Raw genomic sequence first — 14,913 nt, 5'->3', positions numbered from 1 at the left:
ATATGACAAAATCCAGTACTCATTCCTAATTAAAAAAAAAAAAAAAAACAATAGTTTTTTTTTTGACAGGAAAGCACACAATCAAAATGAACTCAGCACAGAAGTTTATATGGAATAAAGAAACCAATAGCACCACAATAGAAGGGAAATTCCTCAACATAATTAAGGACATAGATACAAAACTAAAGGAGCTCTGGTAGCACAGTGGTTATGAATTGGGCTGCTAACCTCAAGGTCAGCAGTTTGAAACTACCAGCTGTTCCGTGGGAGAAAGATGAGACTTTCTGCTCCCGTAAAGATTTACAGCATCGGAAACCCTGTACAGGGTCACTGTGAGTCGGAACCAACTCCATGGCACATAACCACCACAACCATACAAAACTAACAACCAACATGTTCTCTCAATGGAGAGAAACTGAAAATGTGAACAGAAAGCAGACAAAAATGCCCTTTATCACCGCTTCTGTTCAATACTGTGTTGTAAGTCTTAACAAGAACAAATAAGGCAAGAAAGGGAAATTAAAGGCCCCCAAATTGGCAAACAAGATACAAAACTCTATTTACAGATGACATTTTCCTATACTTAGACAATTCCAAAGGCTCAGCAAAAAAGTTATGGGAACTCATTGAAAGACTCAGCAAAATGGTAGGATACAAGATGAGTAGGAATCCTTTATGCAAATAAAGAGAGCTCAGGAAAAGAAATTCGGGGGGGAAAATACCATTTACAATAGCCATCTAAAAGATAAAATACTTAGGAATGGGTTTAGGATATCAGTACTTAGAAGATGAGTCATAAACACTGTCTTGCTGCAGAAGGGTACTATGTTAAAAATACATGAGCAGGGGTGCTAAGGAAGTAGTAAGGGCTGATGTGAAGCGTGATCAGGGGAGTCTTTTGAAAGAAACGATGAAAAGAAAGTTTTATAGTAGATAGACACAAGATGAAGGAACTTTGGGAGGAAGCTTTAGAGTGCTTCCGACTTCCAAGGGGGTTAAGACTCTGGTGAGTTGATAGCTAATACTATATACTTGGAGTCTTGGTGGCACTGTGAGATAAGAACTGTACTGCCAACAACAAAATTGGCAATTCAAATCTACCATTCACTCTGCAGGAGAAAAATAAGACTGTCTTCTCTCTCCTGTAAAGATTTACAGCCTTGGAAACGCTTTACAGGGTCACTATGAGTCAGAATCAACTTGATAGCAATGGGTTTGATTTGATTTGTTCATGGTTGCCCCCCCACCCCCACCCCCCTGGACTGTATGTAAAGAAGTCTGTAGGCATCTCAGGAGATACCAGTGATCTGGAATTCTTTTGCTGCTCAGAGAAGGAATCATGAAAATGCAGCCATGTATGTCTTCCTACCCTGTCTCAAACTTACTGTTCGTACACTTCTATTTTTTTCCCAAGAACAACAGCTTGTCAGGAGGCAATGAGACCAAAGGTAGCAAAACACATAACTATCAATCAGTAAATCTCTATGGCTGGAGTGCACTAGGGCCAGGAAAAGTCATGAGTGGTGTAGATAGGCAGAATCTAAATAAACTAAATAAAACCTCCAGGGCCAACCTAAGGCATTAGAGCTGTAGGGAGAACCTATGGAATTTTTAGCCAAAATGCTACATGGTCACACTCATATTTAAGCACAACTGTCCAAATTAAATGCTACATATGTTGTTGTTAGTTTCTCTGGTGTTGCTTCTAACTCATGGAGACCTCACCTGTGACTTAGTTGAACTACTCCATACGGGCTTCTTGGCTGTAATGCCAATGCTAGCAAATCACCAGATCTTTTCTTTCAGGGTACTGTTGTGTGTGTTTGAACATTTAATCTTTAGGTTAGTGTACCACCTAAACAACAACAAGCAAATCTCATTGCCCTCAAGTTAATGTTGGTTCATAGTGACCCCACAGGACAGAGGTTTCCAAGGCTGTAACCTTTAAGAAAGCAAACTGTCACATCTTTCTCCCATGGAGAAGGAGCTGGTGAGTTTGAAACAATGACATTTTGGTTAGCAGCTGAGGACTTGACCAACCCACACCACCAGAACTCCCTTCAACATTCCGCTTATAGTTGTTTGGTGCCCCTGAGTTGGTTCAGACTAATAGTGACCCTCTGCACAACAGAACAAAACACTGCCCGGTCCTGCGTCAGCCTCACAATTGCTACATTTGAGCCCATTGTTGTTATCATTCTGTCAATCCATCTTGTTGAGGGTCTTCCTCTTTTTCCCTGGCCTTACACTTTTCTGAGCATGATGTCCTTCTCCAGGGACTGGTCTTTTCTGACATGTTGTATGAGAGATGAAGTCTCATCATCCTTTCTTCTAAGAAGCACTCTAGATGTGCTTCTTCCAAGACAGATTAATTTGTTCTCCTGGCAGCTCATGGTACTTTCAATATTATTTGTCAACAGTGTAACTCAAATGCATCTATTTTTCTATGATTTCCCTTAATCATTGTCCAACTTTCACATGCACATGAGGCAATTGAACATAACATGTTTTGGGTTAGGTAGACTTTAACCCTCAAAGTGACATCTTCTTTAACATTTTAAAAAGGTCTTTTGCAGCAGATGTGCTAATGCAAGACAACCTGTTGTTGTTGTTAACTGCCGTTGAGTCAGTTCTGACCCATTGTGACCCTGTATAGGGTTTCCGAGGAGTTACTGGTGAGATTGAACCACCAATCTCGCAGTTCAAACAGCTTTGCAGTCTGGCACATTAACCCACTGTGACACACCAGGACTCCAAGACAACCTAGGGGCATTTAATTGCTACATATAACATTCAAGTGTCTCAAGAAAATTCTTCCAATACACTTGGCTTTTACCCAAAATGTTGTTGTTACATGCTGCTGAGTCAGTTCTGATGCATAGTGACCCTGTATAGGGTTTCTGAGGAGCAGATGGTGGGTGTGAGCTGTCGACCTTGTGGCCCACAGTCCAGCATTGATCCCACAGTGCCACACCAATCTTTATATATAAAACATACTTGAAGAATGACATTTAAAGCATTTCAATCATCTTACAATTGTAAAGGAATCATTATAGCAAATTTATGAAATAAGGAAAACAAAGCAATAAAATTAAAATTAGCTATAATCCTTTGCCAGCAGGTTCATACTTACAATGTTGATATAGTGTTAACTTTTTAATATATTTTCTGCAATTGTTAATTTATGCATGTATATTTTGTGTTACATACTGTATTGCATATTCAAATTTGTTTCTTTTTCACTTAACATTATGCATGAACACTTTCCAAGGACATTAAATATTTTTCAAGTCATGAATTATAATGAGAACATAATAGTCCATCATATGGATGTGCCAGAATTTTATGAATCTCTGACTGTTGAACCTTCAGTTCATTTCCAATTATATGATATAAATAATGATGCATTATTTCTTTGGGCCTTAAATCTTTGCCTGAATTGATGACTGTATTTTCTTAGGACATACTTCCAAAAAGGTTTAAAGTAGTCGTATTGAATACTTTCCTCGGTAAGGAAGGACCCAAATAAATGGAGCAACTGAATGTATTTAGAATCTAAGAATATAAAAAGACATTTAAAAATTTTCTTGTATTTTCAAATAACTTGTAGAAAACTTTACCAGTTTATACCATGTATAATGTAGTTCTGATGTGGTGCTGTAGGATAAGCACTGTACTGCTCACCACAAGGTTGGTGTTTAGAACCCACTAACTGCTCCTCAGAAACCCTGTATAGGGTTTCTATGAATCAGAACCAACTCAATGGCACTTAACAACAAGAACAATCATCTGTAATACTTATTATTATATAAAACTTTCTCAACCTTCTCTCAGTATCGTGACTCTTACCATTCCTTAAAATGTATTGATTATTTGAGAAAAGAAACCCTAATTTAATTGAAATTTATATTTTATTTTTAATTTTCCAATGAGGTTTATAAAAGTAATTTTTACTTTATCCAGGCTTACCTCTAAGGTGTATGAATATGTGACATCAAACTAATAATGTTTATTAAATAGCCATCAACAAAACAAAAAATTCATGAGTTTGGGGAACTTGATTCTTTTTATTCAGGATAGCCAAAACACTTCAAAAAAAACAAAACTAAACTAAACCGAACCCATAAAAAAACCCACAAACTTGATACAAGATAAATTTAGTCTTCACTCATGTCAGGATCCAATGTGGATTCTACTGGGGTGGAGATGCTTCGCTATTCACATCTTTCAGCAGACACGAAGGTCCCAATTTACACCATTTGTACCTCGTTCTTGATCTCTGACTGTCATGTATGTGCTGGTTGATTTTTTTGTGGCAACTTGGCTAAGTAAGTTATGTGCCCAGTTGTTTGGACAAACAGTATAGATATTGCTGTAAAGGTATCTTGTTTATATGATTAACAGTTACAAACAGTAGATTCTAAATAGAAGAGATTGTCCTCTATAATGTGGGTGGACCTTATCCAATCAGTTGAAAGCTGTAAGAGTAAAACTGATATTTCCCAGAGAAGAATTGTGCTTCAGGACTATAATATAGAAATACGGCCAGAGTACCCAGCCTGACCTATGGACTTCAGAGTCAAGATTGCCAGAGTTTCCAGCTTTCCTAGCCTAGATCTATATAACTTAGAAGTTCCCACAAAAGGAGCCCTGGTGGCATAGTTCTTAAGTGCTCAACTTCTAACTAAAAGGTTGGCAGCATGAACCCTATACAAGAGAAAGATGTGGCAATCTGCTTCCAGAAAGATTTACAACCTTGGAAACATGATGTGGCAGTATAGGGTTGCTATTAGCTGGTGTCTTAATTTGGGTCTTCTAGAGAAGCAAGGCCAGTGAAACTTATATATGTACATTATAGCTCATCGTAGAGCTGAGAGAGTCCAAGTTCAGCTTAGATGAACCAAAATTGGCAGGCAGGTCCTACAAGCAGACAAGCAGGTCTGACAGGCAAATAATATAGAGCAGGCTATACTGACTCAAGTCCAAAGAACCAGATGTTGGAGAACAAGTCAGATGTAAGATCCAGACCCAACAAAAAAACAAACAAGTTTGCCTAAGTGTCCAATATAGTGGAAGCAGGCCACACCCTGAGGAAACATCCTTTCCATTGATTAGCTGCTCATATCCAATCATCATAGAGTTAACTATGCTGTTCATAGCCAATCACCATAGAATCAACTACACTGTATTAGATCTCACCAGGGAGATAATCACTTCTCAACCTCTAATCCACTGGGTATCTTAGCTCAGTCAAGTTAACACAAAACCTTAATCATCACACCTGGAATAGACTCTATAGCAACAGGGTTAGTCCTCACATATATGTGAGCCAATTCCTGAGCATAAATCTCCCTCTTTCTGTATGTATGTTGGAACAGAAACAATGGCATAAATATCTATACAAGTATCTAAGATGTTGTGGCATAGCAGTTGACCTCTTGACTGCTAACTGAAAGGTTGATAGTTTGAACCACCTGGTGACTCCTCAGGAGAAAAAGCTGGCATTAATCTCCTATACAGATTACAGTTTAGAAAACCCTATAGGACAGTATAATAATATGCCACACAGAGTCACTGTGAGTTTAAAATTGACTGGGTGGAACCTAACAGCAACTTGTCTCTATAACTGCTTTCTTAATTGTTAATTGCTGTCGAGTTGGTTCTGACTCATCATGACCTCTGTGTGAGTGTGCTGCTGGTGGATTTGAACTGTCTAGGGAACTTTTTAAAGTATTGAAGAACAGAGATGTCAGTGAGGACTAAGGTGCACCTGACTCAGGCCATTGTGTTTTCAACAGCCTCATATGGATGCGAAACTGGACAGTGAATAAGGAAGATCGTAGAAGAATTGATGCCTTTGAGTTGTGGTGTTGGAGGAGAATACTGAGGGTGCCATGGACTGTCAAAAGAACCAATAGATCTTTTTTGGAAGAAGTGCAGCCAGAGTGCTCCTTGGAGGCCAGGATGGCTAGGCTTCGTCTCTCCTACTTTGGACATATTGTCCGGAGGAAACAGTCGTTGGAGAAGGATGTCATGCTGGGTAAGGTGGAGGGTCAGAGAAAAAGAGGAAGACCTCTAACGAGATGGATTGGCCAGGTGGCAGCATTGATGGACTCAAGTGTGGCGGTGGTAGTGAGGTTGGCCCAGGATCGGACATTGTTTCAATCAGCGGTGCATAGGGTCACTATGAGTCAGTTCCGACTCGATGGCACCTGACAACAACAACAACATATCTGTATCTGTCTATCTATCTATCATCTATCTATCTATCTATCTATCTATCTATCTATCTTTCTATCTATCTATACATACATACATACATACATATAGATGTGCAAGATAGAGTCCCTAGGTGATACAGCTCTGGTGGCATAGTGGGTTATTCTTTGCACTGCTAACTACAAGGTTAACAGTTCAATTCCACCAGCCACTTACCAGGAAACAGAGGCAGCATTCTGTTTCCCTAAAGACTTACAGCCTCCAAAACCCTATAGAAGGTCACTGTGAGTCTGAATTGACTCAATGGTAGTAGGTGGGTGATGTGTGGAGCAAATAACTCCACTCAGAGGTGTCTTGGAAGAAAAACCCTGTTGATCAAAAAGCCTGTTATTCTGAAGAATTGGCTATTGAAAACTCCATGGAGTTTAGTTCTACTATTGAAGTCGGGACTGGCTCAACAGGAACTGGTTTGGTTTTTACATAATCCCGTTGGTTCAGTTTTTCCATAGAACCCTGATTAATACAAATAGGAAGGACAATTTCTAATAGCAGCATCTCATTACCAGCATGTACCACATTCCTCCTTCTTTCCTAGGGCCTCCTTCAACTCCATGGTACCCAGGGAGGTACAGGAGTAGTTCACTCAACCCAAGCACACATATAGATTAGACAGGCTGGGTGATCAATATTCCTGAGAGCAGCCTTGGCCCAGGGAAGATGACAGCTGTTGGATAAATGCAACCACCTCCCAACCTTCAGACAAGGTATTCTGTAGGTATTTCAGGAGATTGCAGAGGATCTATACTACCTTTTCACCACAGCAGAAACTTGAATACTTTATGCTAATAATGACCTCTTTCACTCTTCCTGTTTCCTCATCCTGCTTCCTGGCATCACTGTCAATATAAACTACTTGCACCTTTTCTCATTATTCTTTAGGAGGAATATAAACTAAGATAATCAGGAACATTGGTTATCTCCATCTTATGACCCACCGACCTTTAAATTCTCCAAGGAAAATCGCTTGTGTGGAGGATTAAATGGGAGGTGAGTATGGGTCAAACCTAAAACAGACAGGTATCCTGTTGCTGTTCCATTGTCCAGGATTCACTCCTATGGGAGATTGAATATTGCCCAACTGTGGCCCCAGAAAGATAAGGAAAAAGGGATTGATGGGCACAGTATTTGCTGCCTCATTATTTTAACATGTTGCAAACAGAACTTGTTTCTTTATCAGTGATAGAGAAAGACCAAAGATAATTGCTCCTGCTCAGAATTATTAGAAATTAGAACTGCGTCGTCCCCCTCCCCCCCATTTATATTCTGGACATGTAAAATATGTTCTACTTCTTTCACCTTGAAATTCTGGCGTATAGACTGATTCAAAGGCATTTCTGTATACCAAATGACTTATACAATTCATCCCTTGTGGTCACAGTTTTAAAAATTGTCCTTAAATACTCATCTAGTTGCTGAAGTGATGGTCTTGATTGAAATACCCTAGTGCAGGCTTAAGTTCATTTATATTAAATATAAATTTAGTCAATGACCATTCTGAGTGTCTGCAGGGGACTTTGTACTGAGCCAATTGATGGAAAACAAGCAAAACTGATTTGGATGAAGACCTAACCTGGTTCTTTTACTTAATCACTGCAAGATGCAAGCAAATCAATTCACTACTCTGATACTCAATTCCATCTTTTGTAAATATAAGGATAATAACATCTATTTGCATTTTAATTTTTGATTTTTTTATATGAAACCTTCTAAATCTATACCATGTACTCAATAAATGTAGATTTCCCTTATGAAATACCTTGAGATTGCCACTACTTTATGTGAGAGAAAATAAATCAAAATAGTTATTTATTAACCAGTTCTTCTTTCTAAAGAGAGAGACTCCAATGTCTTATTTTGTCTTATTTTACTGAATTGGGTAGACAGGTTGAGGAAAGAATTAAATTCATCAGGGGTATAAAAGGGATTTGGAAACTATAGAGAAGAAGAAAAGTCATAAATTGAATGGTAAAGGAGAGGGAACTTGGGAAATAAAATGTTTAAAAAATTGTTTTATTAACTAGATCAACTAGTAAAATTAGCATTGATTTCCCAATGCTTCTGAAGTTGGATTTATGTTTCTGTTGTTCTTTGGCACTACTTAATCAATTCTGACTCATAGTGACCCCATAAGACAGAGCAGAACTGCCCCATAGTGTTTTCTAAGATGTAATAATTAACAACTACTATATATAAATGACTTGGCACAAACTTGTTTGCTAAAAGCAGAGGACTGAGGCACTTACAAAAAATATCAAAGAACAAAGCTTTCAGCATGGAATAAATATCAACATAAAACAAAAATAATCACAAATTGATCAAAAAACAAGATCATGATAAATGGAGAAAAGATTAAAATTGTCAAATATTTCATTTTACTTAGAGCCACAATTAGTGCCTATGGAAGCACAGTAGTCAAGAAATCAAATAATAATGGTTCAACCACTCTGAAAAATAGTATGGCACTTCCTCAGAAAGTTGGAAATAGAAATGCCTTATGACCCAGCAATTTCTTTACTTAGTATCTATTCAAAAGAAAGATGATCTAGGACACAAGTAGATCATGCATATCAATGTTCATTGCAGCACTCTTCACAATAGCAAAAAGATGGAGACAGCCTAAGTGTCCATCAATGGAAGAATGGATAAACAAATTTAGTTACATACACACAATGGACTACTATATAACTGTGAAGAATAACGATGACTCTGTGAAACACTTCATATATGGATAAACCTTGAGGACAGTATGCTGAGTGAAATTAGTCAATCACCAAAGGACAAATATTGTATTAGACCATTATTTTTAAAGCTTAAGAAAAGGTTCCCATACTAAAAGAAATATTTATTGATGGTTACCATTGGTGGGAGGGAGGGGAGAATAATTCACTGGCTAGACAGTAGATACATGTTAGCTCAGGTCGATTGTTTGTTGTTGTTTTCAAGTGCCATAAAGTCAGTTCAGACTCATAGTGACCCTGTATAGGGTTTACAAGAAGCAGCTGGTGAGCTTGAACTGCCAATCTTGCAGTTCAAACCAACATTGTAGTCCATCACATTAACCTGCAGTGTCACACCAGGTCTCCAGCTTGGATGATTCCAAGGGAAATATAAAACAAAGAGAAGGGCAATATACAAGACAAGGAAGAATAATAATGAAGATAGGGGAAGACACAAGAGGTATGCATGGACTAAATGGGATAAAATAAACAGTGATATATAAACAACCTTGGAACTGTGAGTGTTCTATGAGTAGATAAATAAATTGAGACATAGGCTGAATGGGTAAGGGAGGGAAAAAAATGCATTTGACTGCATTGTGGATATTGGTTTCCCATAACTACTACTATAAAATAGACATTCATGTGTATTAGAAATGAATATTGGGAATTATTATTAAAGAAAGCTTATAGACCTGATTTCAGCCTATAACTGATTGGATTTGCTAAAAGTGGAGTTAGAATTTGCCTAGAGCATTAGACTTCTTGTTAAGTCTTTGTAGAATATTGGACCTTAGGCAGAATCCTGAACCCCACCCAGAACCTTCTGAGTTGGGACATTCCCATTTGAAAAGACATGCAAACCAACCCAGAACTTCTGAGAGAATAGAAGATTCTTTTTGAAAGGAATAACTGTAGAAAATGGACTGTTTGGGTTTTTGAGTTTCAAGCAAGCTGTTTGCTTTGGAGGCAATAAGGCAAGAAAAGTCACCCAACCAGGGAAAATTCCCTTCTAGGACTGAAAGTTAAAGGGAATCCATAAACAGTCTAGTATACTTTCTGGTGACCACCAGGGTCTACTTGTGAGTGGAAGTGGGGGAAATGCAGAAATGAAGATGTGGGCTGAGTTTGGACATGTTCCATTGGTACTTGTTGACATTGAAATAAGAGAGAGACAGAGAGAGGGAGAGAGAGAGAGAGAGAGAGAGAAAGAGAAGAGAAAGGGCTGGCTGGTCTGAAGTTTAGAACTCCTGAGCCCATGTACACTGACCTAGCTCTTGGGGTCTAGGGCTGAGAGTAAAGGGGCCAGGTGGTCTGCAGTACAGGGTAGTGTGTATGAACTTCCAATCTTGCAGTTGATACCCATTTGACCTAGCTTGGATGGCTAGTACTGAGCTGATCAGATTCCAACCAAATGAAGATAAAAATGTTTGATACTGTGAGCAAGTGTGAATTACTATAATTTGATGGACTGAACTTTTGTTTATGGATGCAGTTGCTCAAAATTCCAAGTGAAATGGAAGATTCGTTGTATCATGGAAATTACTTGTCTCCTCAGTGTACTGGGTTGTTATAGTTTTTAAGTGCCGTCGAATTGGTTCCATTTCATAGTGACCCTGTATAGAGTTTCTAAGGAGTGACTGGTGAATTTGAACCACTAAACTTATGGTTCAAACAGACTTTTCAGTTCATCACATTAACCTGCAGTGTTACACCAGTATTCCACTGGGTTGATAGTGATGGAAAATTTAGACATTGTTGTCGTTGATAAGTGCCGTGGAGTTGGTTCCGACTCATAGCGACCCTGCACAGGGTTTCTCAGGTTGTAAATCTTTACGGGAGCAGAATGCCTCATCTTTCTCCCGTGGCACGGCTGGTAGTTTCGAACTGCTGACCTTACGGTTCACAGCCCAATTCGTAACCAGTATGCTACCAGAGACATTAGCAATCAAAAATGAGGGAGGCTACAAAAGCATGAAGGGGCTGACTTACAAACTTTCATAGGTGTGCTTAGTTTCAGAATGAGGGATGTAAGGTATAATAATCTCCACTGAATAGTTTTCCTGTTTTCTAGATGGGTCTGATGAAAGGGGGTGAGAGATGATGTTGATAGGATTTTATGATTTGTTTGTGAGTAATTGTTAGCAGGAATAATTGTGATTGTCAAAACTGAAATTGTAGCTGTGTAACTAAAAGGGGGGAGTAGTTAATCTTTTATTTCAGGAACAGATGATCCTAGGACCATCAAGAAAGAAGAACATGAGTGGAGTATGAGACCCTTATCTAGGGGAACGGTGGGAGCAGTGATGGTGGCAGAGACAGTGGCATGGATACACAGAACATTTGCAGGATCTAGGTCCATCAACTGTTTGCCTGTAGGCAGTAGGCTGACTTGCAGAAAGTGCTCTTTGGACATTTAAATGAATATACATTTTTTTGTTTTATATGTGTGCATCAAATATTTTTGCTTTGTTCGTTTGTGAAATATAAAATGTAAATGGGGGAACAATGGGAGGAAGCTGGATAACTATTGTTGCAGGGAGGAAATTGTAATCATTGAGATGAAACAAAAGGTATAGTTTGTTGATTGTAAAACTGATGATTTTGTCTATAAACCTTCACTCAATTCACAATAAAAAGTTTTTTAAAAAAGACATATTGCACAGGGCAAATATGCCACAAAGTAGCTCTTTAAAGCATTAGAAGGCAAAGATGACACTTTGAAGACAAAGGTTCACCTGATCTAGCCATAATATTTTTAATTGCCTCATATACATTTGACAGCTGGACAATGGATAAGGAAAACCAGAGAACTGATGTCTTTGAATTATGGTGTTGGCAAAGAATACTGCATACACACTGAGAGAATTAACAAACTTGTTTTGAATGAAGTACAGCCAGAATGTTTCTGTAAAGTGAAGATGGCATGACTTTGTCTCCTGTACTACGGACATATTTTCAGGAGGGACCAGTCCATGGATAAGGACATCATTCTTGGTAAAGTAGAAGGTCAGTGAAAAAGAGGAAGACCAAGTAGCTACAACAGAGGGCTCAAAAACAGGAATGATTGTGAGGAGGGCATAGCACTGGGTAGTGTTTTATTCTTTTGAGCATGGGGTTGTTATGAATTGGAATCAACTGAAAGGCACCAAACAAGAACATTATATTGCATTAATGTAATACTGGAAAATAGATAAAATTATCTTTTCTTCAAGAGTGAATGTAGCATTCCTGTGTCACCCACATTCACTATATCACGCATATATATAATAAGACCACTCTTTAAATGATATGTTACTTTTTATATATAAAGTTTTTATTGTAAATTGAGTGATAGTTTACATGGGGGAACATCAGCTTTATATTCATCCTATCATATTCATTACATTGCAATGATTACAATCCTCTGCATGCTTCATCATTCAACAGTATTTGCTTCTATTCCTTCTGTTTTTTTGTTTTTTTTGTTTTGTTTTGGGGGGGTTAGATGTGCACCCATACACTCAGGAATAGACTATCATTCAAACAGTCAAAGAGGGCACCCTGCCACCCCGCCACCAGCACACATTCCCTCTCCTTCCATGACTCTAGAGTCCTCAGCTGCTCTGTCTCTCCATGTCATCATCTCTGCCTCCATCTCTGGCATCACTGCTTCTCTGGGTATGGTCCCACACTCTGCTCCCACGCTTCTCCCTTTATGGTCCCAGGGTCCTCCACTCTGGGACTGTAAGATCGATCCACCACTCACCCCCTTTTGCTACAAAACTTCTACCTTTACAGTTGTGACAATCGCAATTAGTCATGATAACAATTGTTGTTGTGCGGAAGTTCCGTCGAGTTGGTTCTGACCCATAGCGACCCTGTATAGGGTTTCTGAGGAGCAGCTGGTGAGCTTGAACCACTGACCTTGCAGTTCAAATGGCTTTGCAGTCTGGTGCATTAACACACAGTGCCACATAACAATTACTCACTATTAAATCATAAAAGTCTTATCCCCGAATGTATATTTCTGTCTAAGCAGGATGAAAACCACTTAGTGAAGATTCTACCTTCCCCCTTCCCCTGCACCCTCTGAAATTAAACTCCCTATTGAGAACTTGTAAGCCAATCACTTTGTGCCTTTACAGTCCCCCATCCCCCATTTTAGGTAACCAATGTCTAAGTTGTCCATGCCTATCAATCCTGTGTACCGAGGAGATGGGAATGATCCTTGTTGTAAAGATTCTTTCTCTTTTGGTTGGTATTTTAAACTACTATATCCATAAGTATAGGTCAAGTTCATCAGATTGTAGTGATTTATACTGGTTTTCTTTAAAAAAACAACAATTTCCCCTCTTTTCCTTCCTCTAGTTGGATTCTGAACATTCAGCCATTGAAGCTAGGTCCGATGGACACTACCTGCGAGTTTGGACGCCCTTGTGCATATCCCATCACTTCAAACCAGCTGGACACTTCACTCTCAGCTATAGCCCTCTGTGGCTATGTCCACGTCCATGGGCACAAGAGTCCCCAGGTCTCACCATATTTAGGGCCAACCAGCTCTCACCATACTCCAGGTTGATGGTGGTCTATATAACTTGGTCAAACTCAGGCCATATCTTCATTGCTACTTTTCCCCGACTTCCACTCACCAGGAGACAAATGTGGTTGCCAGTAAGCTTACATGCCTGCTCGTGTATTCACTTTGAACTTCAATCTTGGGAGGGGGTTTGTCCTGAAGGGACTTGATTCCTTGTCTTGATGGCTCCACAGTGAAAACCTTGCTTGTTCTTGTAGTAGCCAATCAGACTGCCATTTTTTGTTTTTGTTTTTTCCTGCTGGTCTTTCTTTCAAGAAGCATTTTTCTGTTCTTCTAGCTGCTCCAGGCTGTTAAGCTCTTCTTTTGAAATGGGAATTTCCCATATTAGAAGGGTCTGGATGGATATCAGGATTCCACCTAAGGTCTTATAGACTACAAAAGCTCTGAGAGAAGCCTCTTTCACTGGGCAAGTTCTAGCACCGCTTTAGGTATTCCAATCAGTTATAGTTTGAAGGCAGACTTACAAGTTTTCTATAATCATGTTTCCAGATATTCCTTTCTATCCCCCTCAAGTGTCTATTTTACAGTAGTAGGGAAGGGAAACAAATATTCATAAGACAGTCAAGCATCTTAACATTATTTCCCTTCTTTTACCCATTTAGACTATGCCTCTATTCCTGTATCACAGAGCCCTTTTGTTTCAAGTATGAGGCTATATCACTAGTTAACTCTGTCCCATTTAGCCCATGCAAACCTGCCTAAGTGTTCTCCTATCTACCTTGTTCTTCTATCCCCTTCTTGTGTATTGCCCACCCCAACACCTGAACTGTGATGTGTCTATCACCAACCCTGTGCTCTACCATCCCTTCCTTTCCTCCACCGCCAACTTCCACCCCCACCCCCACCCCCACCCCCAGTAACCAACAAAGAATTTTTTCTATTTTCATTTTTCTTCCCTTAGTGTGAGTATCTTATCTTAAGCTTTTAAAGTAATGGTCTTATACAATATTTCTCCTTTAACGACTGACTAATTTCACTCAGTATAATGTCCTCAAAGTTCATCTATGTTATGTGGTGGCTTACAACTTCCTTGTTAATCTTTAAGGTAGCATAATATTCCATTGTGTGTATGTACCACAGTTTATTTATCTAGTCTTCCAATGATGAGCACTTACACTGATTCCATCTTTTTGCTATTGTGAATAGTGCTGCTATGAACAATTGGTGTGCATATATCTACTCTTGTTATGGCTCATATTTCTTGTGAATATATACCAAATAGAGAAATTGCTGGATCATAAGATATTTCTATTTCCAACTTTATGAGGATGCACCATACTATTTTCCAGAGTAGTTGGACAATTTTGCATTCCCACCAGCAAAATAGGAGGATCCCAG

This window comes from Chrysochloris asiatica, unplaced genomic scaffold (genome assembly GCF_000296735.1).
Source record: "Chrysochloris asiatica unplaced genomic scaffold, ChrAsi1.0 scaffold00014, whole genome shotgun sequence".
NCBI classification, from domain to species: domain Eukaryota; kingdom Metazoa; phylum Chordata; class Mammalia; order Afrosoricida; family Chrysochloridae; genus Chrysochloris; species Chrysochloris asiatica.
The sequence above is the reverse complement of the archived record's forward strand: the minus strand, read 5'-3'. Positions refer to the sequence as shown.